A 16,100-nucleotide genomic window follows, 5' to 3' on the forward strand; every position below is an offset into this window, starting at 1 on the left:
AAAGAAGCAACGAAAGAAGCAAAACGTTATGGACAGATGCCTAAAATGTTGGCAACAGACCACACCAAAGTCAGTGAAAAATAAGGGCAAAGCTTACGACTCTGGTGGGACTCGAACCCACAACCTTTGAATGGCTCAGCTAACAGCCTAGAAGTCCAATGCGCTATCCATTGCACAACAGAGCCCGAGTGCTCTGCTTCCACTAGCACTGTTGAAGATAAAGTACTTTTTGGTAGTCTCTGGCCCATAAGTCAAGCCAACTGCAGACAAGGCACTGCTGGGATTTGAACCCAGGATCTCCTGTTTACTAGTCAGGCGCTTTGACCAACTAAGCCACAGCGCCACAAAAATTGACTGTAAGAAACATTTGCCTGATAACAAAAATCGAAGAAGAAAAAACTAATACACAACAAAAACCAGCATGTCAGGATGCAGAAAATGCAATGAAATGAAAGAAAGAAGCAATGAAAGAAAGAAGCAAAATGTTATGGACAGATGCCTAAAATGTTGGCAACGGACCACACCTAAGTCAGTGAAGAAAAAGGGCAAACCTTACGACTCTGATGGGACTGGAACTCACAACTTTTGAATGGCTTAGCTCACAGCCTAGAAGTCCAATGCACTATCCATTGTCCCATAGAGCCTAAATGCTCTACTCTATGTAGCACTGTTGCAGATGAAGTAATTTTAGGTAGTCTCTGGCCCATAAAAGCCAGCCAACTGCGTACAAGGCACTGCTGGGATTTGAACCCAGGATCTCCTGTTTACTAGACAGGCGCTTTGACCAACTAAGCCACAGCGCCACAAAAATTGACTGTAAAAACATTTGTCTGATAACAAAAATCGAAGAAGACAAAACTAATACACAACAAAAACCAGCATGTCAGGATGCAGAAAATGCAATGAAATGAAAGAAAGAAGCAACGAAAGAAAGAAGCAAAACGTTATGGACAGATGCCTAAAATGTTGGCAACAGACCACACCAAAGTCAGTGAAAAATAAGGGCAAAGCTTACGACTCTGGTGGGACTCGAACCCACAACCTTTGAATGGCTCAGCTAACAGCCTAGAAGTCCAATGCGCTATCCATTGCGCCACAGAGCCCGAGTGCGCTGCTTCCACTAGCACTGTTGAAGATAAAGTACTTTTTGGTAGTCTCTGGCCCATAAGTCCAGCCAACTGCAGACAAGGCACTGCTGGGATTTGAACCCAGGATCTCCTGTTTACTAGACAGGCGCTTTGACCAACTAAGCCACAGCGCCACAAAAATTGACTGTAAAAACATTTGCCTGATAACAAAAATCGAAGAAGAAAAAACTAATACACAACAAAAACCAGCATGTCAGGATGCAGAAAATGCAATGAAATGAAAGAAAGAAGCAACGAAAGAAAGAAGCAAAACGTTATGGACAGATGCCTAAAATGTTGGCAACAGACCACACCAAAGTCAGTGAAGAAAAAGGGCAAAGCTTACGACGCTGATGGGACTCGAACCCACAACCTTTGAATGGCTCAGCTAACTGCCTAGAAGTTCAATGCGCTATCCATCGCGCCACAGAGCCCAAGTGCTCTGCTTCCACTAGCACTGTTGCAGATAAAGTAATTTCTGGTAGTCTCTGGCCCATAAGTCCAGCCAACTGCAGACAAGGCACTGCTGGGACTTGAACCCAGGATCTCCTGTTTACTAGACAGGCGCTTTGACCAACTAAGCCACAGCGCCACAAAAATTGACTGTAAGAAACATTTGCCTGATAACAAAAATCGAAGAAGAAAAAAACTAATTCACAACAAAAACCAGCATGTCAGGATGCAGAAAATGCAATGAAATGAAAGAAAGAAGCAACGAAAGAAAGAAGCAAAACGTTATGGACAGATGCCTAAAATGTTGGCAACGGACCACACCAAAGTCAATGAAGAAAAAGGGCAAAGCTTACGACTCTGGTGGGACTCGAACCCACAACCTTTGAATGGCTTAGCTCACAGCCTAGAAGTCCAATCCACTATCCATTGTCCCATAGAGCTCTACTCTATGTAGCACTGTTGCAGATAAAGTACTTTTTGGTAGTCTCTGGCCCATAAAAGCCAGGCAACTGCGTACAAGGCACTGCTGGGATTTGAACTCAGGATCTCCTGTTTACTAGACAGGCGCTTTGACCAACTAAGCCACAGCGCCACAAAAAATGACTGTAAGAAACATTTGCCTGATAACAAAAATCGAAGAAGAAAAAACTAATACACAACAAAAACCAGCATGTCAGGATGCAGAAAATGCAATGAAATGAAAGAAAGAAGCAATGAAAGAAAGAAGCAAAATGTTATGGACAGATGCCTAAAATGTTGGCAATGGACCACACCTAAGTCAGTGAAGAAAAAGGGCAAACCTTACGACTCTGATGGGACTGGAACTCACAACTTTTGAATGGCTTAGCTCACAGCCTAGAAGTCCAATGCACTATCCATTGTCCCATAGAGCCTAAGTGCTCTACTCTATGTAGCACTGTTGCAGATAAAGTAATTTTAGGTAGTCTCTGGCCCATAAAAGCCAGCCAACTGCGTACAAGGCACTGCTGGGATCTGAACCCAGGATGTCCTGTTTACAAGACAGGCGCTTTGACCAACTAAGCCACAGCGCCACTATATTTAACTGTAGGAGAAATTTGCCTGATAACAAAAATCGAAGAAGAAAAAACTAATACACAACAAAAACCAGCATGTCAGGATGCAGAAAATGCAATGAAATGAAAGAAAGAAGCAACGAAAGAAAGAAGCAAAACGTTATGGACAGATGCCTAAAATGTTGGCAACAGACCACACCAAAGTCAGTGAAAAAAAAGGGCAAAGCTTACGACTCTGGTGGGACTCGAACCCACAACCTTTGAATGGCTCAGCTAACAGCCTAGAAGTCGAATGCGCTATCCATTGCGCCACAGAGCCCGAGTGCTCTGCTTCCACTAGCACTGTTGAAGATAAAGTACTTTTTGGTAGTCTCTGGCCCATAAGTCCAGCCAACTGCAGACAAGGCACTGCTGGGATTTGAACCCAGGATTTCCTGATTACTAGACAGGCGCTTTGACCAACTAAGCCACAGCGCCACAAAAATTGACTGTAAAAACATTTGCCTGATAACAAAAATCGAAGAAGAAAAAACTAATACACAACAAAAACCAGCATGTCAGGATGCAGAAAATGCAATGAAATGAAAGAAAGAAGCAACGAAAGAAAGAAGCAAAACGTTATGGACAGATGCCTAAAATGTTGGCAACAGACCACACCAAAGTCAGTGAAGAAAAAGGGCAAAGCTTACGACGCTGGTGGGACTCGAACCCACAACCTTAGAATAGCTCAGCTAACAGTCTAGAAGTCCAATGCACTATCCATTGCGCCACAGAGCTCGAGTGCTCTGCTTCCGCTAGCACTGTTGCAGATAAAGTACTTTTTGGTAGTCTCTGGCCCATAAGTCCAGCCAACTGCAGACAAGGCACTGCTGGGATTTGACCCAGGATCTCCTGTTTACTAGACAGGCGCTTTGACCAACTAAGCCACAGCGCCACAAAAATTGACTGTAAGAAACATTTGCCTGATAACAAAAATCGAAGAAGAAAAAAACTAATTCACAACAAAAACCAGCATGTCAGGATGCAGAAAATGCAATGAAATGAAAGAAAGAAGCAACGAAAGAAAGAAGCAAAACGTTATGGACAGATGCCTAAAATGTTGGCAACAGACCACACCAAAGTCAGTGAAGAAAAAGGGCAAAGCTTACGACTCTGGTGGGACTCGAACCCACAACCTTTGAATGGCTCAGCTAACCGCCTAGAAGTCCAATGCGCTATCCATTGCGCCACAGAGCCCGAGTGCTCTGCTTCCACTAGCACTGTTGCAGATAAAGTAATTTCTGGTAGTCTCTGGCCCATAAGTCCAGCAAACTGCAGACAAGGCACTGCTGGGATTTGAACCCAGGATCTCCTGTTTACTAGACAGGCGCTTTGACCAACTAAGCCACAGCGCCACAAAAATTGACTGTAAGAAACATTTGCCTGATAACAAAAATCGAAGAAGAAAAAAACTAATTCACAACAAAAACCAGCATGTCAGGATGCAGAAAATGCAATGAAATGAAAGAAAGAAGCAACGAAAGAAAGAAGCAAAACAATATGGACAGATGCCTAAAATGTTGGCAACGGACCACACCAAAGTCAATGAAGAAAAAGGGCAAAGCTTACGACTCTGGTGGGACTCGAACCCACAACCTTTGAATGGCTCAGCTAACAGCCTAGAAGTCCAATGCGCTATCCATTGCGCCAAAGAGCCCGAGTGCTCTGCTTCCACTAGCACTGTTGAAGATAAAGTACTTTTTGGTAGTCTCTGGCCCATAAGTCCAGCCAACTGCAGACAAGGCACTGCTGGGATTTGAACCCAGGATCTCCTGTTTACTAGACAGGCGCTTTGACCAACTAAGCCACAGCGCCACAAAAATTGACTGTAAGAAACATTTGCCTGATAACAAAAATCGAAGAAGAAAAAACTAATACACAACAAAAACCAGCATGTCAGGATGCAGAAAATTCAATGAAATGAAAGAAAGAAGCAATGAAAGAAAGAAGCAAAATGTTATGGACAGATGCCTAAAATTTTGGCAACGGACCACACCTAAGTCAGTGAAGAAAAAGGGTAAACCTTACGACTCTGATGGGACTCGAACCCACAACTTTTGAATCGCTTAGCTCACAGCCTAGAAGTCCAATGCGCTATCCATTGTCCCACAGAGCCCGAGTGCTCTGCTTCCACTAGCACTGTTGCAGATAAAGTAATTTTAGGTAGTCTCTGGCCCATAAAAGCCAGCCAACTGCGTACAACGGACTGCTGGGATTTGAACCCAGGATCTCCTGTTTACAAGACAGGCACTTTGACCAACTAAGCCACAGCGCCACAAAAATTAACTGTAGGAGACATTTGCCTGATAACAAAAATCGAAGAAGAAAAAAACTAATTCACAACAAAAACCAGCATGTCAGGATGCAGAAAATGCAATGAAATGAAAGAAAGAAGCAACGAAAGAAGCAAAACGTTATGGACAGATGCCTAAAATGTTGGCAACAGACCACACCAAAGTCAGTGAAAAATAAGGGCAAAGCTTACGACTCTGGTGGGACTCGAACCCACAACCTTTGAATGGCTCAGCTAACAGCCTAGAAGTCCAATGCGCTATCCATTGCACCACAGAGCCCGAGTGCTCTGCTTCCACTAGCACTGTTGAAGATAAAGTACTTTTTGGTAGTCTCTGGCCCATAAGTCAAGCCAACTGCAGACAAGGCACTGCTGGGATTTGAACCCAGGATCTCCTGTTTACTAGTCAGGCGCTTTGACCAACTAAGCCACAGCGCCACAAAAATTGACTGTAAGAAACATTTGCCTGATAACAAAAATCGAAGAAGAAAAAACTAATACACAACAAAAACCAGCATGTCAGGATGCAGAAAATGCAATGAAATGAAAGAAAGAAGCAATGAAAGAAAGAAGCAAAATGTTATGGACAGATGCCTAAAATGTTGGCAACGGACCACACCTAAGTCAGTGAAGAAAAAGGGCAAACCTTACGACTCTGATGGGACTGGAACTCACAACTTTTGAATGGCTTAGCTCACAGCCTAGAAGTCCAATGCACTATCCATTGTCCCATAGAGCCTAAATGCTCTACTCTATGTAGCACTGTTGCAGATGAAGTAATTTTAGGTAGTCTCTGGCCCATAAAAGCCAGCCAACTGCGTACAAGGCACTGCTGGGATTTGAACCCAGGATCTCCTGTTTACTAGACAGGCGCTTTGACCAACTAAGCCACAGCGCCACAAAAATTGACTGTAAAAACATTTGTCTGATAACAAAAATCGAAGAAGACAAAACTAATACACAACAAAAACCAGCATGTCAGGATGCAGAAAATGCAATGAAATGAAAGAAAGAAGCAACGAAAGAAAGAAGCAAAACGTTATGGACAGATGCCTAAAATGTTGGCAACAGACCACACCAAAGTCAGTGAAAAATAAGGGCAAAGCTTACGACTCTGGTGGGACTCGAACCCACAACCTTTGAATGGCTCAGCTAACAGCCTAGAAGTCCAATGCGCTATCCATTGCGCCACAGAGCCCGAGTGCGCTGCTTCCACTAGCACTGTTGAAGATAAAGTACTTTTTGGTAGTCTCTGGCCCATAAGTCCAGCCAACTGCAGACAAGGCACTGCTGGGATTTGAACCCAGGATCTCCTGTTTACTAGACAGGCGCTTTGACCAACTAAGCCACAGCGCCACAAAAATTGACTGTAAAAACATTTGCCTGATAACAAAAATCGAAGAAGAAAAAACTAATACACAACAAAAACCAGCATGTCAGGATGCAGAAAATGCAATGAAATGAAAGAAAGAAGCAACGAAAGAAAGAAGCAAAACGTTATGGACAGATGCCTAAAATGTTGGCAACAGACCACACCAAAGTCAGTGAAGAAAAAGGGCAAAGCTTACGACGCTGGTGGGACTCGAACCCACAACCTTTGAATGGCTCAGCTAACTGCCTAGAAGTTCAATGCGCTATCCATCGCGCCACAGAGCCCAAGTGCTCTGCTTCCACTAGCACTGTTGCAGATAAAGTAATTTCTGGTAGTCTCTGGCCCATAAGTCCAGCCAACTGCAGACAAGGCACTGCTGGGACTTGAACCCAGGATCTCCTGTTTACTAGACAGGCGCTTTGACCAACTAAGCCACAGCGCCACAAAAATTGACTGTAAGAAACATTTGCCTGATAACAAAAATCGAAGAAGAAAAAAACTAATTCACAACAAAAACCAGCATGTCAGGATGCAGAAAATGCAATGAAATGAAAGAAAGAAGCAACGAAAGAAAGAAGCAAAACGTTATGGACAGATGCCTAAAATGTTGGCAACGGACCACACCAAAGTCAATGAAGAAAAAGGGCAAAGCTTACGACTCTGGTGGGACTCGAACCCACAACCTTTGAATGGCTTAGCTCACAGCCTAGAAGTCCAATCCACTATCCATTGTCCCATAGAGCTCTACTCTATGTAGCACTGTTGCAGATAAAGTACTTTTTGGTAGTCTCTGGCCCATAAAAGCCAGGCAACTGCGTACAAGGCACTGCTGGGATTTGAACTCAGGATCTCCTGTTTACTAGACAGGCGCTTTGACCAACTAAGCCACAGCGCCACAAAAAATGACTGTAAGAAACATTTGCCTGATAACAAAAATCGAAGAAGAAAAAACTAATACACAACAAAAACCAGCATGTCAGGATGCAGAAAATGCAATGAAATGAAAGAAAGAAGCAATGAAAGAAAGAAGCAAAATGTTATGGACAGATGCCTAAAATGTTGGCAATGGACCACACCTAAGTCAGTGAAGAAAAAGGGCAAACCTTACGACTCTGATGGGACTGGAACTCACAACTTTTGAATGGCTTAGCTCACAGCCTAGAAGTCCAATGCACTATCCATTGTCCCATAGAGCCTAAGTGCTCTACTCTATGTAGCACTGTTGCAGATAAAGTAATTTTAGGTAGTCTCTGGCCCATAAAAGCCAGCCAACTGCGTACAAGGCACTGCTGGGATCTGAACCCAGGATGTCCTGTTTACAAGACAGGCGCTTTGACCAACTAAGCCACAGCGCCACTATATTTAACTGTAGGAGAAATTTGCCTGATAACAAAAATCGAAGAAGAAAAAACTAATACACAACAAAAACCAGCATGTCAGGATGCAGAAAATGCAATGAAATGAAAGAAAGAAGCAACGAAAGAAAGAAGCAAAACGTTATGGACAGATGCCTAAAATGTTGGCAACAGACCACACCAAAGTCAGTGAAAAAAAAGGGCATAGCTTACGACTCTGGTGGGACTCGAACCCACAACCTTTGAATGGCTCAGCTAACAGCCTAGAAGTCGAATGCGCTATCCATTGCGCCACAGAGCCCGAGTGCTCTGCTTCCACTAGCACTGTTGAAGATAAAGTACTTTTTGGTAGTCTCTGGCCCATAAGTCCAGCCAACTGCAGACAAGGCACTGCTGGGATTTGAACCCAGGATTTCCTGATTACTAGACAGGCGCTTTGACCAACTAAGCCACAGCGCCACAAAAATTGACTGTAAAAACATTTGCCTGATAACAAAAATCGAAGAAGAAAAAACTAATACACAACAAAAACCAGCATGTCAGGATGCAGAAAATGCAATGAAATGAAAGAAAGAAGCAACGAAAGAAAGAAGCAAAACGTTATGGACAGATGCCTAAAATGTTGGCAACAGACCACACCAAAGTCAGTGAAGAAAAAGGGCAAAGCTTACGACGCTGGTGGGACTCGAACCCACAACCTTAGAATAGCTCAGCTAACAGTCTAGAAGTCCAATGCACTATCCATTGCGCCACAGAGCTCGAGTGCTCTGCTTCCGCTAGCACTGTTGCAGATAAAGTACTTTTTGGTAGTCTCTGGCCCATAAGTCCAGCCAACTGCAGACAAGGCACTGCTGGGATTTGACCCAGGATCTCCTGTTTACTAGACAGGCGCTTTGACCAACTAAGCCACAGCGCCACAAAAATTGACTGTAAGAAACATTTGCCTGATAACAAAAATCGAAGAAGAAAAAAACTAATTCACAACAAAAACCAGCATGTCAGGATGCAGAAAATGCAATGAAATGAAAGAAAGAAGCAACGAAAGAAAGAAGCAAAACGTTATGGACAGATGCCTAAAATGTTGGCAACAGACCACACCAAAGTCAGTGAAGAAAAAGGGCAAAGCTTACGACTCTGGTGGGACTCGAACCCACAACCTTTGAATGGCTCAGCTAACCGCCTAGAAGTCCAATGCGCTATCCATTGCGCCACAGAGCCCGAGTGCTCTGCTTCCACTAGCACTGTTGCAGATAAAGTAATTTCTGGTAGTCTCTGGCCCATAAGTCCAGCCAACTGCAGACAAGGCACTGCTGGGATTTGAACCCAGGATCTCCTGTTTACTAGACAGGCGCTTTGACCAACTAAGCCACAGCGCCACAAAAATTGACTGTAAGAAACATTTGCCTGATAACAAAAATCGAAGAAGAAAAAAACTAATTCACAACAAAAACCAGCATGTCAGGATGCAGAAAATGCAATGAAATGAAAGAAAGAAGCAACGAAAGAAAGAAGCAAAACGTTATGGACAGATGCCTAAAATGTTGGCAACGGACCACACCAAAGTCAATGAAGAAAAAGGGCAAAGCTTACGACTCTGGTGGGACTCGAACCCACAACCTTTGAATGGCTCAGCTAACAGCCTAGAAGTCCAATGCGCTATCCATTGCGCCACAGAGCCTGGGTGCTCGGCTTCTGCTAGCACTGTTGCAGATAAAGTAATTTTTGGTAGTCTCTGGCCCATAAAAGCCAGCCAACTGCGTACAAGGCACTGCTGGGATTTGAACCCAGGATCTCCTATTTACTAGACAGGCGCTTTGACCAACTAAGCCACAGCGCCACAAAAATTGACTCTAAGAAACATTTGCCTGATAACAAAAATCGAAGAAGAAAAAACTAATACACAACAAAAACCAGCATGTCAGGATGCAGAAAATGCAATGAAATGAAAGAAAGAAGCAATGAAAGAAAGAAGCAAAATGTTATGGACAGATGCCTAAAATGTTGGCAATGGACCACACCTAAGTCAGTGAAGAAAAAGGGCAAACCTTACGACTCTGATGGGACTGGAACTCACAACTTTTGAATGGCTTAGCTCACAGCCTAGAAGTCCAATGCACTATCCATTGTCCCATAGAGCTCTACTCTATGTAGCACTGTTGCAGATAAAGTAATTTTAGGTAGTCTCTGGCCCATAAAAGCCAGCCAACTGCGTACAAGGCACTGCTGGGATTTGAACCCAGGATCTCCTGTTTACAAGACAGGCGCTTTGACCAACTAAGCCACAGCGCCACTAAACTTAACTGTAGGAGAAATTTGCCTGATAACAAAAATCGAAGAAGAAAAAACTAATACACAACAAAAACCAGCATGTCAGGATGCAGAAAATGCAATGAAATGAAAGAAAGAAGCAACGAAAGAAAGAAGCAAAACGTTATGGACAGATGCCTAAAATGTTGGCAACAGACCACACCAAAGTCAGTGAAGAATAAGGGCAAAGCTTACGACTCTGGTGGGACTCGAACCCACAACCTTTGAATGGCTCAGCTAACAGCCTAGAAGTCCAATGCGCTATCCATTGCGCCAAAGAGCCCAAGTGCTCTGCTTCCACTAGCACTGTTGCAGATAAAGTACTTTTTGGTAGTCTCTGGCCCATAAGTCCAGCCAACTGCAGACAAGGCACTGCTGGGATTTGAACCCAGGATCTCCTGTTTACTAGACAGGCGCTTTGACCAACTAAGCCACAGCGCCACAAAAATTGACTGTAAGAAACATTTGCCTGATAACAAAAATCGAAGAAGAAAAAACTAATACACAACAAAAACCAGCATGTCAGGATGCAGAAAATGCAATGAAATGAAAGAAAGAAGCAACGAAAGAAAGAAGCCAAACGTTATGGACAGATGCCTAAAATGTTGGCAACAGACCACACCAAAGTCAGTGAAGATTAAGGGCAAAGCTTACGACTCTGGTGGGACTCGAACCCACAACTTTTGAATGGCTTAGCTCACAGCTTAGAAGTCCAATGCACTATCCATTGTCCCATAGAGCTCTACTCTATGTAGCACTGTTGCAGATAAAGTAATTTTAGGTAGTCTCTGGCCCATAAAAGCCAGCCAACTGCGTACAAGGCACTGCTGGGATTTGAACCCAGGATCTCCTGTTTACAAGACAGGCGCTTTGACCAACTAAGCCACAGCGCCACTAAACTTAACTGTAGGAGAAATTTGCCTGATAACAAAAATCGAAGAAGAAAAAACTAATACACAACAAAAACCAGCATGTCAGGATGCAGAAAATGCAATGAAATGAAAGAAAGAAGCAACGAAAGAAAGAAGCAAAACGTTATGGACAGATGCCTAAAATGTTGGCAACAGACCACACCAAAGTCAGTGAAGAATAAGGGCAAAGCTTACGACTCTGGTGGGACTCGAACCCACAACCTTTGAATGGCTCAGCTAACAGCCTAGAAGTCCAATGCGCTATCCATTGCGCCAAAGAGCCCAAGTGCTCTGCTTCCACTAGCACTGTTGCAGATAAAGTACTTTTTGGTAGTCTCTGGCCCATAAGTCCAGCCAACTGCAGATAAGGCACTGCTGGGATTTGAACCCAGGATCTCCTGTTTACTAGACAGGGGCTTTGACCAACTAAGCCACAGCGCCACAGAAATTGACTGTAAGAAACATTTGCCTGATAACAAAAATCGAAGAAGAAAAAAACTAATTCACAACAAAAACCAGCATGTCAGGATGCAGAAAATGCAATGAAATGAAAGAAAGAAGCAACGAAAGAAAGAAGCAAAACAATATGGACAGATGCCTAAAATGTTGGCAACGGACCACACCAAAGTCAATGAAGAAAAAGGGCAAAGCTTACGACTCTGGTGGGACTCGAACCCACAACCTTTGAATGGCTCAGCTAACAGCCTAGAAGTCCAATGCGCTATCCATTGCGCCAAAGAGCCCGAGTGCTCTGCTTCCACTAGCACTGTTGAAGATAAAGTACTTTTTGGTAGTCTCTGGCCCATAAGTCCAGCCAACTGCAGACAAGGCACTGCTGGGATTTGAACCCAGGATCTCCTGTTTACTAGACAGGCGCTTTGACCAACTAAGCCACAGCGCCACAAAAATTGACTGTAAGAAACATTTGCCTGATAACAAAAATCGAAGAAGAAAAAACTAATACACAACAAAAACCAGCATGTCAGGATGCAGAAAATTCAATGAAATGAAAGAAAGAAGCAATGAAAGAAAGAAGCAAAATGTTATGGACAGATGCCTAAAATTTTGGCAACGGACCACACCTAAGTCAGTGAAGAAAAAGGGTAAACCTTACGACTCTGATGGGACTCGAACCCACAACTTTTGAATCGCTTAGCTCACAGCCTAGAAGTCCAATGCGCTATCCATTGTCCCACAGAGCCCGAGTGCTCTGCTTCCACTAGCACTGTTGCAGATAAAGTAATTTTAGGTAGTCTCTGGCCCATAAAAGCCAGCCAACTGCGTACAACGGACTGCTGGGATTTGAACCCAGGATCTCCTGTTTACAAGACAGGCACTTTGACCAACTAAGCCACAGCGCCACAAAAATTAACTGTAGGAGACATTTGCCTGATAACAAAAATCGAAGAAGAAAAAAAACTAATTCACAACAAAAACCAGCATGTCAGGATGCAGAAAATGCAATGAAATGAAAGAAAGAAGCAACGAAAGAAGCAAAACGTTATGGACAGATGCCTAAAATGTTGGCAACAGACCACACCAAAGTCAGTGAAAAATAAGGGCAAAGCTTACGACTCTGGTGGGACTCGAACCCACAACCTTTGAATGGCTCAGCTAACAGCCTAGAAGTCCAATGCGCTATCCATTGCACCACAGAGCCCGAGTGCTCTGCTTCCACTAGCACTGTTGAAGATAAAGTACTTTTTGGTAGTCTCTGGCCCATAAGTCAAGCCAACTGCAGACAAGGCACTGCTGGGATTTGAACCCAGGATCTCCTGTTTACTAGTCAGGCGCTTTGACCAACTAAGCCACAGCGCCACAAAAATTGACTGTAAGAAACATTTGCCTGATAACAAAAATCGAAGAAGAAAAAACTAATACACAACAAAAACCAGCATGTCAGGATGCAGAAAATGCAATGAAATGAAAGAAAGAAGCAATGAACGAAAGAAGCAAAATGTTATGGACAGATGCCTAAAATGTTGGCAACGGACCACACCTAAGTCAGTGAAGAAAAAGGGCAAACCTTACGACTCTGATGGGACTGGAACTCACAACTTTTGAATGGCTTAGCTCACAGCCTAGAAGTCCAATGCACTATCCATTGTCCCATAGAGCCTAAATGCTCTACTCTATGTAGCACTGTTGCAGATGAAGTAATTTTAGGTAGTCTCTGGCCCATAAAAGCCAGCCAACTGCGTACAAGGCACTGCTGGGATTTGAACCCAGGATCTCCTGTTTACTAGACAGGCGCTTTGACCAACTAAGCCACAGCGCCACAAAAATTGACTGTAAAAACATTTGTCTGATAACAAAAATCGAAGAAGACAAAACTAATACACAACAAAAACCAGCATGTCAGGATGCAGAAAATGCAATGAAATGAAAGAAAGAAGCAACGAAAGAAAGAAGCAAAACGTTATGGACAGATGCCTAAAATGTTGGCAACAGACCACACCAAAGTCAGTGAAAAATAAGGGCAAAGCTTACGACTCTGGTGGGACTCGAACCCACAACCTTTGAATGGCTCAGCTAACAGCCTAGAAGTCCAATGCGCTATCCATTGCGCCACAGAGCCCGAGTGCGCTGCTTCCACTAGCACTGTTGAAGATAAAGTACTTTTTGGTAGTCTCTGGCCCATAAGTCCAGCCAACTGCAGACAAGGCACTGCTGGGATTTGAACCCAGGATCTCCTGTTTACTAGACAGGCGCTTTGACCAACTAAGCCACAGCGCCACAAAAATTGACTGTAAAAACATTTGCCTGATAACAAAAATCGAAGAAGAAAAAACTAATACACAACAAAAACCAGCATGTCAGGATGCAGAAAATGCAATGAAATGAAAGAAAGAAGCAACGAAAGAAAGAAGCAAAACGTTATGGACAGATGCCTAAAATGTTGGCAACAGACCACACCAAAGTCAGTGAAGAAAAAGGGCAAAGCTTACGACGCTGGTGGGACTCGAACCCACAACCTTTGAATGGCTCAGCTAACTGCCTAGAAGTTCAATGCGCTATCCATCGCGCCACAGAGCCCAAGTGCTCTGCTTCCACTAGCACTGTTGCAGATAAAGTAATTTCTGGTAGTCTCTGGCCCATAAGTCCAGCCAACTGCAGACAAGGCACTGCTGGGACTTGAACCCAGGATCTCCTGTTTACTAGACAGGCGCTTTGACCAACTAAGCCACAGCGCCACAAAAATTGACTGTAAGAAACATTTGCCTGATAACAAAAATCGAAGAAGAAAAAAACTAATTCACAACAAAAACCAGCATGTCAGGATGCAGAAAATGCAATGAAATGAAAGAAAGAAGCAACGAAAGAAAGAAGCAAAACGTTATGGACAGATGCCTAAAATGTTGGCAACGGACCACACCAAAGTCAATGAAGAAAAAGGGCAAAGCTTACGACTCTGGTGGGACTCGAACCCACAACCTTTGAATGGCTTAGCTCACAGCCTAGAAGTCCAATCCACTATCCATTGTCCCATAGAGCTCTACTCTATGTAGCACTGTTGCAGATAAAGTACTTTTTGGTAGTCTCTGGCCCATAAAAGCCAGGCAACTGCGTACAAGGCACTGCTGGGATTTGAACTCAGGATCTCCTGTTTACTAGACAGGCGCTTTGACCAACTAAGCCACAGCGCCACAAAAAATGACTGTAAGAAACATTTGCCTGATAACAAAAATCGAAGAAGAAAAAACTAATACACAACAAAAACCAGCATGTCAGGATGCAGAAAATGCAATGAAATGAAAGAAAGAAGCAATGAAAGAAAGAAGCAAAATGTTATGGACAGATGCCTAAAATGTTGGCAATGGACCACACCTAAGTCAGTGAAGAAAAAGGGCAAACCTTACGACTCTGATGGGACTGGAACTCACAACTTTTGAATGGCTTAGCTCACAGCCTAGAAGTCCAATGCACTATCCATTGTCCCATAGAGCCTAAGTGCTCTACTCTATGTAGCACTGTTGCAGATAAAGTAATTTTAGGTAGTCTCTGGCCCATAAAAGCCAGCCAACTGCGTACAAGGCACTGCTGGGATCTGAACCCAGGATGTCCTGTTTACAAGACAGGCGCTTTGACCAACTAAGCCACAGCGCCACTATATTTAACTGTAGGAGAAATTTGCCTGATAACAAAAATCGAAGAAGAAAAAACTAATACACAACAAAAACCAGCATGTCAGGATGCAGAAAATGCAATGAAATGAAAGAAAGAAGCAACGAAAGAAAGAAGCAAAACGTTATGGACAGATGCCTAAAATGTTGGCAACAGACCACACCAAAGTCAGTGAAAAAAAAGGGCAAAGCTTACGACTCTGGTGGGACTCGAACCCACAACCTTTGAATGGCTCAGCTAACAGCCTAGAAGTCGAATGCGCTATCCATTGCGCCACAGAGCCCGAGTGCTCTGCTTCCACTAGCACTGTTGAAGATAAAGTACTTTTTGGTAGTCTCTGGCCCATAAGTCCAGCCAACTGCAGACAAGGCACTGCTGGGATTTGAACCCAGGATTTCCTGATTACTAGACAGGCGCTTTGACCAACTAAGCCACAGCGCCACAAAAATTGACTGTAAAAACATTTGCCTGATAACAAAAATCGAAGAAGAAAAAACTAATACACAACAAAAACCAGCATGTCAGGATGCAGAAAATGCAATGAAATGAAAGAAAGAAGCAACGAAAGAAAGAAGCAAAACGTTATGGACAGATGCCTAAAATGTTGGCAACAGACCACACCAAAGTCAGTGAAGAAAAAGGGCAAAGCTTACGACGCTGGTGGGACTCGAACCCACAACCTTAGAATAGCTCAGCTAACAGTCTAGAAGTCCAATGCACTATCCATTGCGCCACAGAGCTCGAGTGCTCTGCTTCCGCTAGCACTGTTGCAGATAAAGTACTTTTTGGTAGTCTCTGGCCCATAAGTCCAGCCAACTGCAGACAAGGCACTGCTGGGATTTGACCCAGGATCTCCTGTTTACTAGACAGGCGCTTTGACCAACTAAGCCACAGCGCCACAAAAATTGACTGTAAGAAACATTTGCCTGATAACAAAAATCGAAGAAGAAAAAAACTAATTCACAACAAAAACCAGCATGTCAGGATGCAGAAAATGCAATGAAATGAAAGAAAGAAGCAACGAAAGAAAGAAGCAAAACGTTATGGACAGATGCCTAAAATGTTGGCAACAGACCACACCAAA

At 43.5% G+C, this 16,100-nt stretch overlaps 51 non-coding genes across 51 annotated transcripts; all 51 read right to left on the bottom strand.

The window, feature by feature from the left end:
• Window positions 1-96: 96 nt before the first annotated feature.
• Window positions 97-185, bottom strand: trnar-ucu (transfer RNA arginine (anticodon UCU)). The gene is given in 2 exon segments: window positions 97-132; window positions 149-185. It is a non-coding gene; the product is annotated as a tRNA-Arg (tRNA).
• Window positions 186-269: 84 nt separating this feature from the next.
• On the bottom strand, window positions 270-343 carry trnat-agu (transfer RNA threonine (anticodon AGU)). The gene has a single exon. It is a non-coding gene; the product is annotated as a tRNA-Thr (tRNA).
• Window positions 344-729: 386 nt separating this feature from the next.
• trnat-agu (transfer RNA threonine (anticodon AGU)) lies at window positions 730-803 on the bottom strand. Its single transcript has one exon. It is a non-coding gene; the product is annotated as a tRNA-Thr (tRNA).
• A 211-nt stretch (window positions 804-1,014) lies between these two features.
• Window positions 1,015-1,103, bottom strand: trnar-ucu (transfer RNA arginine (anticodon UCU)). The gene is given in 2 exon segments: window positions 1,015-1,050; window positions 1,067-1,103. It is a non-coding gene; the product is annotated as a tRNA-Arg (tRNA).
• Window positions 1,104-1,187: 84 nt separating this feature from the next.
• On the bottom strand, window positions 1,188-1,261 carry trnat-agu (transfer RNA threonine (anticodon AGU)). Its single transcript has one exon. It is a non-coding gene; the product is annotated as a tRNA-Thr (tRNA).
• Window positions 1,262-1,645: 384 nt separating this feature from the next.
• On the bottom strand, window positions 1,646-1,719 carry trnat-agu (transfer RNA threonine (anticodon AGU)). The gene has a single exon. It is a non-coding gene; the product is annotated as a tRNA-Thr (tRNA).
• A 379-nt stretch (window positions 1,720-2,098) lies between these two features.
• trnat-agu (transfer RNA threonine (anticodon AGU)) lies at window positions 2,099-2,172 on the bottom strand. Its single transcript has one exon. It is a non-coding gene; the product is annotated as a tRNA-Thr (tRNA).
• Window positions 2,173-2,558: 386 nt separating this feature from the next.
• Window positions 2,559-2,632, bottom strand: trnat-ugu (transfer RNA threonine (anticodon UGU)). Its single transcript has one exon. It is a non-coding gene; the product is annotated as a tRNA-Thr (tRNA).
• A 212-nt stretch (window positions 2,633-2,844) lies between these two features.
• On the bottom strand, window positions 2,845-2,933 carry trnar-ucu (transfer RNA arginine (anticodon UCU)). The gene is given in 2 exon segments: window positions 2,845-2,880; window positions 2,897-2,933. It is a non-coding gene; the product is annotated as a tRNA-Arg (tRNA).
• Window positions 2,934-3,017: 84 nt separating this feature from the next.
• On the bottom strand, window positions 3,018-3,091 carry trnat-agu (transfer RNA threonine (anticodon AGU)). Its single transcript has one exon. It is a non-coding gene; the product is annotated as a tRNA-Thr (tRNA).
• A 384-nt stretch (window positions 3,092-3,475) lies between these two features.
• On the bottom strand, window positions 3,476-3,548 carry trnat-agu (transfer RNA threonine (anticodon AGU)). Its single transcript has one exon. It is a non-coding gene; the product is annotated as a tRNA-Thr (tRNA).
• A 213-nt stretch (window positions 3,549-3,761) lies between these two features.
• trnar-ucu (transfer RNA arginine (anticodon UCU)) lies at window positions 3,762-3,850 on the bottom strand. Its single transcript is given in 2 exon segments — window positions 3,762-3,797; window positions 3,814-3,850. It is a non-coding gene; the product is annotated as a tRNA-Arg (tRNA).
• Window positions 3,851-3,934: 84 nt separating this feature from the next.
• Window positions 3,935-4,008, bottom strand: trnat-agu (transfer RNA threonine (anticodon AGU)). The gene has a single exon. It is a non-coding gene; the product is annotated as a tRNA-Thr (tRNA).
• A 213-nt stretch (window positions 4,009-4,221) lies between these two features.
• trnar-ucu (transfer RNA arginine (anticodon UCU)) lies at window positions 4,222-4,310 on the bottom strand. The gene is given in 2 exon segments: window positions 4,222-4,257; window positions 4,274-4,310. It is a non-coding gene; the product is annotated as a tRNA-Arg (tRNA).
• Window positions 4,311-4,394: 84 nt separating this feature from the next.
• trnat-agu (transfer RNA threonine (anticodon AGU)) lies at window positions 4,395-4,468 on the bottom strand. Its single transcript has one exon. It is a non-coding gene; the product is annotated as a tRNA-Thr (tRNA).
• A 387-nt stretch (window positions 4,469-4,855) lies between these two features.
• Window positions 4,856-4,928, bottom strand: trnat-ugu (transfer RNA threonine (anticodon UGU)). Its single transcript has one exon. It is a non-coding gene; the product is annotated as a tRNA-Thr (tRNA).
• A 209-nt stretch (window positions 4,929-5,137) lies between these two features.
• Window positions 5,138-5,226, bottom strand: trnar-ucu (transfer RNA arginine (anticodon UCU)). The gene is given in 2 exon segments: window positions 5,138-5,173; window positions 5,190-5,226. It is a non-coding gene; the product is annotated as a tRNA-Arg (tRNA).
• Window positions 5,227-5,310: 84 nt separating this feature from the next.
• Window positions 5,311-5,384, bottom strand: trnat-agu (transfer RNA threonine (anticodon AGU)). The gene has a single exon. It is a non-coding gene; the product is annotated as a tRNA-Thr (tRNA).
• Window positions 5,385-5,770: 386 nt separating this feature from the next.
• Window positions 5,771-5,844, bottom strand: trnat-ugu (transfer RNA threonine (anticodon UGU)). The gene has a single exon. It is a non-coding gene; the product is annotated as a tRNA-Thr (tRNA).
• Window positions 5,845-6,055: 211 nt separating this feature from the next.
• Window positions 6,056-6,144, bottom strand: trnar-ucu (transfer RNA arginine (anticodon UCU)). The gene is given in 2 exon segments: window positions 6,056-6,091; window positions 6,108-6,144. It is a non-coding gene; the product is annotated as a tRNA-Arg (tRNA).
• An 84-nt stretch (window positions 6,145-6,228) lies between these two features.
• On the bottom strand, window positions 6,229-6,302 carry trnat-ugu (transfer RNA threonine (anticodon UGU)). Its single transcript has one exon. It is a non-coding gene; the product is annotated as a tRNA-Thr (tRNA).
• Window positions 6,303-6,686: 384 nt separating this feature from the next.
• trnat-agu (transfer RNA threonine (anticodon AGU)) lies at window positions 6,687-6,760 on the bottom strand. The gene has a single exon. It is a non-coding gene; the product is annotated as a tRNA-Thr (tRNA).
• Window positions 6,761-7,139: 379 nt separating this feature from the next.
• trnat-agu (transfer RNA threonine (anticodon AGU)) lies at window positions 7,140-7,213 on the bottom strand. Its single transcript has one exon. It is a non-coding gene; the product is annotated as a tRNA-Thr (tRNA).
• Window positions 7,214-7,599: 386 nt separating this feature from the next.
• Window positions 7,600-7,673, bottom strand: trnat-ugu (transfer RNA threonine (anticodon UGU)). The gene has a single exon. It is a non-coding gene; the product is annotated as a tRNA-Thr (tRNA).
• Window positions 7,674-7,885: 212 nt separating this feature from the next.
• Window positions 7,886-7,974, bottom strand: trnar-ucu (transfer RNA arginine (anticodon UCU)). The gene is given in 2 exon segments: window positions 7,886-7,921; window positions 7,938-7,974. It is a non-coding gene; the product is annotated as a tRNA-Arg (tRNA).
• Window positions 7,975-8,058: 84 nt separating this feature from the next.
• trnat-agu (transfer RNA threonine (anticodon AGU)) lies at window positions 8,059-8,132 on the bottom strand. The gene has a single exon. It is a non-coding gene; the product is annotated as a tRNA-Thr (tRNA).
• A 384-nt stretch (window positions 8,133-8,516) lies between these two features.
• Window positions 8,517-8,589, bottom strand: trnat-agu (transfer RNA threonine (anticodon AGU)). Its single transcript has one exon. It is a non-coding gene; the product is annotated as a tRNA-Thr (tRNA).
• A 213-nt stretch (window positions 8,590-8,802) lies between these two features.
• Window positions 8,803-8,891, bottom strand: trnar-ucu (transfer RNA arginine (anticodon UCU)). Its single transcript is given in 2 exon segments — window positions 8,803-8,838; window positions 8,855-8,891. It is a non-coding gene; the product is annotated as a tRNA-Arg (tRNA).
• An 84-nt stretch (window positions 8,892-8,975) lies between these two features.
• trnat-agu (transfer RNA threonine (anticodon AGU)) lies at window positions 8,976-9,049 on the bottom strand. Its single transcript has one exon. It is a non-coding gene; the product is annotated as a tRNA-Thr (tRNA).
• Window positions 9,050-9,262: 213 nt separating this feature from the next.
• trnar-ucu (transfer RNA arginine (anticodon UCU)) lies at window positions 9,263-9,351 on the bottom strand. Its single transcript is given in 2 exon segments — window positions 9,263-9,298; window positions 9,315-9,351. It is a non-coding gene; the product is annotated as a tRNA-Arg (tRNA).
• Window positions 9,352-9,436: 85 nt separating this feature from the next.
• trnat-agu (transfer RNA threonine (anticodon AGU)) lies at window positions 9,437-9,510 on the bottom strand. The gene has a single exon. It is a non-coding gene; the product is annotated as a tRNA-Thr (tRNA).
• Window positions 9,511-9,888: 378 nt separating this feature from the next.
• On the bottom strand, window positions 9,889-9,962 carry trnat-ugu (transfer RNA threonine (anticodon UGU)). The gene has a single exon. It is a non-coding gene; the product is annotated as a tRNA-Thr (tRNA).
• Window positions 9,963-10,174: 212 nt separating this feature from the next.
• On the bottom strand, window positions 10,175-10,263 carry trnar-ucu (transfer RNA arginine (anticodon UCU)). Its single transcript is given in 2 exon segments — window positions 10,175-10,210; window positions 10,227-10,263. It is a non-coding gene; the product is annotated as a tRNA-Arg (tRNA).
• Window positions 10,264-10,347: 84 nt separating this feature from the next.
• On the bottom strand, window positions 10,348-10,421 carry trnat-agu (transfer RNA threonine (anticodon AGU)). Its single transcript has one exon. It is a non-coding gene; the product is annotated as a tRNA-Thr (tRNA).
• A 378-nt stretch (window positions 10,422-10,799) lies between these two features.
• On the bottom strand, window positions 10,800-10,873 carry trnat-ugu (transfer RNA threonine (anticodon UGU)). The gene has a single exon. It is a non-coding gene; the product is annotated as a tRNA-Thr (tRNA).
• Window positions 10,874-11,085: 212 nt separating this feature from the next.
• trnar-ucu (transfer RNA arginine (anticodon UCU)) lies at window positions 11,086-11,174 on the bottom strand. Its single transcript is given in 2 exon segments — window positions 11,086-11,121; window positions 11,138-11,174. It is a non-coding gene; the product is annotated as a tRNA-Arg (tRNA).
• An 84-nt stretch (window positions 11,175-11,258) lies between these two features.
• Window positions 11,259-11,332, bottom strand: trnat-agu (transfer RNA threonine (anticodon AGU)). The gene has a single exon. It is a non-coding gene; the product is annotated as a tRNA-Thr (tRNA).
• A 213-nt stretch (window positions 11,333-11,545) lies between these two features.
• trnar-ucu (transfer RNA arginine (anticodon UCU)) lies at window positions 11,546-11,634 on the bottom strand. The gene is given in 2 exon segments: window positions 11,546-11,581; window positions 11,598-11,634. It is a non-coding gene; the product is annotated as a tRNA-Arg (tRNA).
• Window positions 11,635-11,718: 84 nt separating this feature from the next.
• trnat-agu (transfer RNA threonine (anticodon AGU)) lies at window positions 11,719-11,792 on the bottom strand. Its single transcript has one exon. It is a non-coding gene; the product is annotated as a tRNA-Thr (tRNA).
• A 387-nt stretch (window positions 11,793-12,179) lies between these two features.
• trnat-ugu (transfer RNA threonine (anticodon UGU)) lies at window positions 12,180-12,252 on the bottom strand. Its single transcript has one exon. It is a non-coding gene; the product is annotated as a tRNA-Thr (tRNA).
• Window positions 12,253-12,462: 210 nt separating this feature from the next.
• Window positions 12,463-12,551, bottom strand: trnar-ucu (transfer RNA arginine (anticodon UCU)). The gene is given in 2 exon segments: window positions 12,463-12,498; window positions 12,515-12,551. It is a non-coding gene; the product is annotated as a tRNA-Arg (tRNA).
• Window positions 12,552-12,635: 84 nt separating this feature from the next.
• On the bottom strand, window positions 12,636-12,709 carry trnat-agu (transfer RNA threonine (anticodon AGU)). Its single transcript has one exon. It is a non-coding gene; the product is annotated as a tRNA-Thr (tRNA).
• Window positions 12,710-13,095: 386 nt separating this feature from the next.
• Window positions 13,096-13,169, bottom strand: trnat-ugu (transfer RNA threonine (anticodon UGU)). The gene has a single exon. It is a non-coding gene; the product is annotated as a tRNA-Thr (tRNA).
• A 211-nt stretch (window positions 13,170-13,380) lies between these two features.
• trnar-ucu (transfer RNA arginine (anticodon UCU)) lies at window positions 13,381-13,469 on the bottom strand. The gene is given in 2 exon segments: window positions 13,381-13,416; window positions 13,433-13,469. It is a non-coding gene; the product is annotated as a tRNA-Arg (tRNA).
• Window positions 13,470-13,553: 84 nt separating this feature from the next.
• Window positions 13,554-13,627, bottom strand: trnat-agu (transfer RNA threonine (anticodon AGU)). Its single transcript has one exon. It is a non-coding gene; the product is annotated as a tRNA-Thr (tRNA).
• A 384-nt stretch (window positions 13,628-14,011) lies between these two features.
• Window positions 14,012-14,085, bottom strand: trnat-agu (transfer RNA threonine (anticodon AGU)). Its single transcript has one exon. It is a non-coding gene; the product is annotated as a tRNA-Thr (tRNA).
• A 379-nt stretch (window positions 14,086-14,464) lies between these two features.
• Window positions 14,465-14,538, bottom strand: trnat-agu (transfer RNA threonine (anticodon AGU)). Its single transcript has one exon. It is a non-coding gene; the product is annotated as a tRNA-Thr (tRNA).
• A 386-nt stretch (window positions 14,539-14,924) lies between these two features.
• Window positions 14,925-14,998, bottom strand: trnat-ugu (transfer RNA threonine (anticodon UGU)). Its single transcript has one exon. It is a non-coding gene; the product is annotated as a tRNA-Thr (tRNA).
• Window positions 14,999-15,210: 212 nt separating this feature from the next.
• On the bottom strand, window positions 15,211-15,299 carry trnar-ucu (transfer RNA arginine (anticodon UCU)). Its single transcript is given in 2 exon segments — window positions 15,211-15,246; window positions 15,263-15,299. It is a non-coding gene; the product is annotated as a tRNA-Arg (tRNA).
• An 84-nt stretch (window positions 15,300-15,383) lies between these two features.
• Window positions 15,384-15,457, bottom strand: trnat-agu (transfer RNA threonine (anticodon AGU)). The gene has a single exon. It is a non-coding gene; the product is annotated as a tRNA-Thr (tRNA).
• A 384-nt stretch (window positions 15,458-15,841) lies between these two features.
• On the bottom strand, window positions 15,842-15,914 carry trnat-agu (transfer RNA threonine (anticodon AGU)). Its single transcript has one exon. It is a non-coding gene; the product is annotated as a tRNA-Thr (tRNA).
• Window positions 15,915-16,100: the final 186 nt, after the last annotated feature.

This window comes from Danio rerio, chromosome 12 (assembly GCF_049306965.1).
Source record: "Danio rerio strain Tuebingen ecotype United States chromosome 12, GRCz12tu, whole genome shotgun sequence".
Lineage (NCBI taxonomy): Eukaryota > Metazoa > Chordata > Actinopteri > Cypriniformes > Danionidae > Danio > Danio rerio.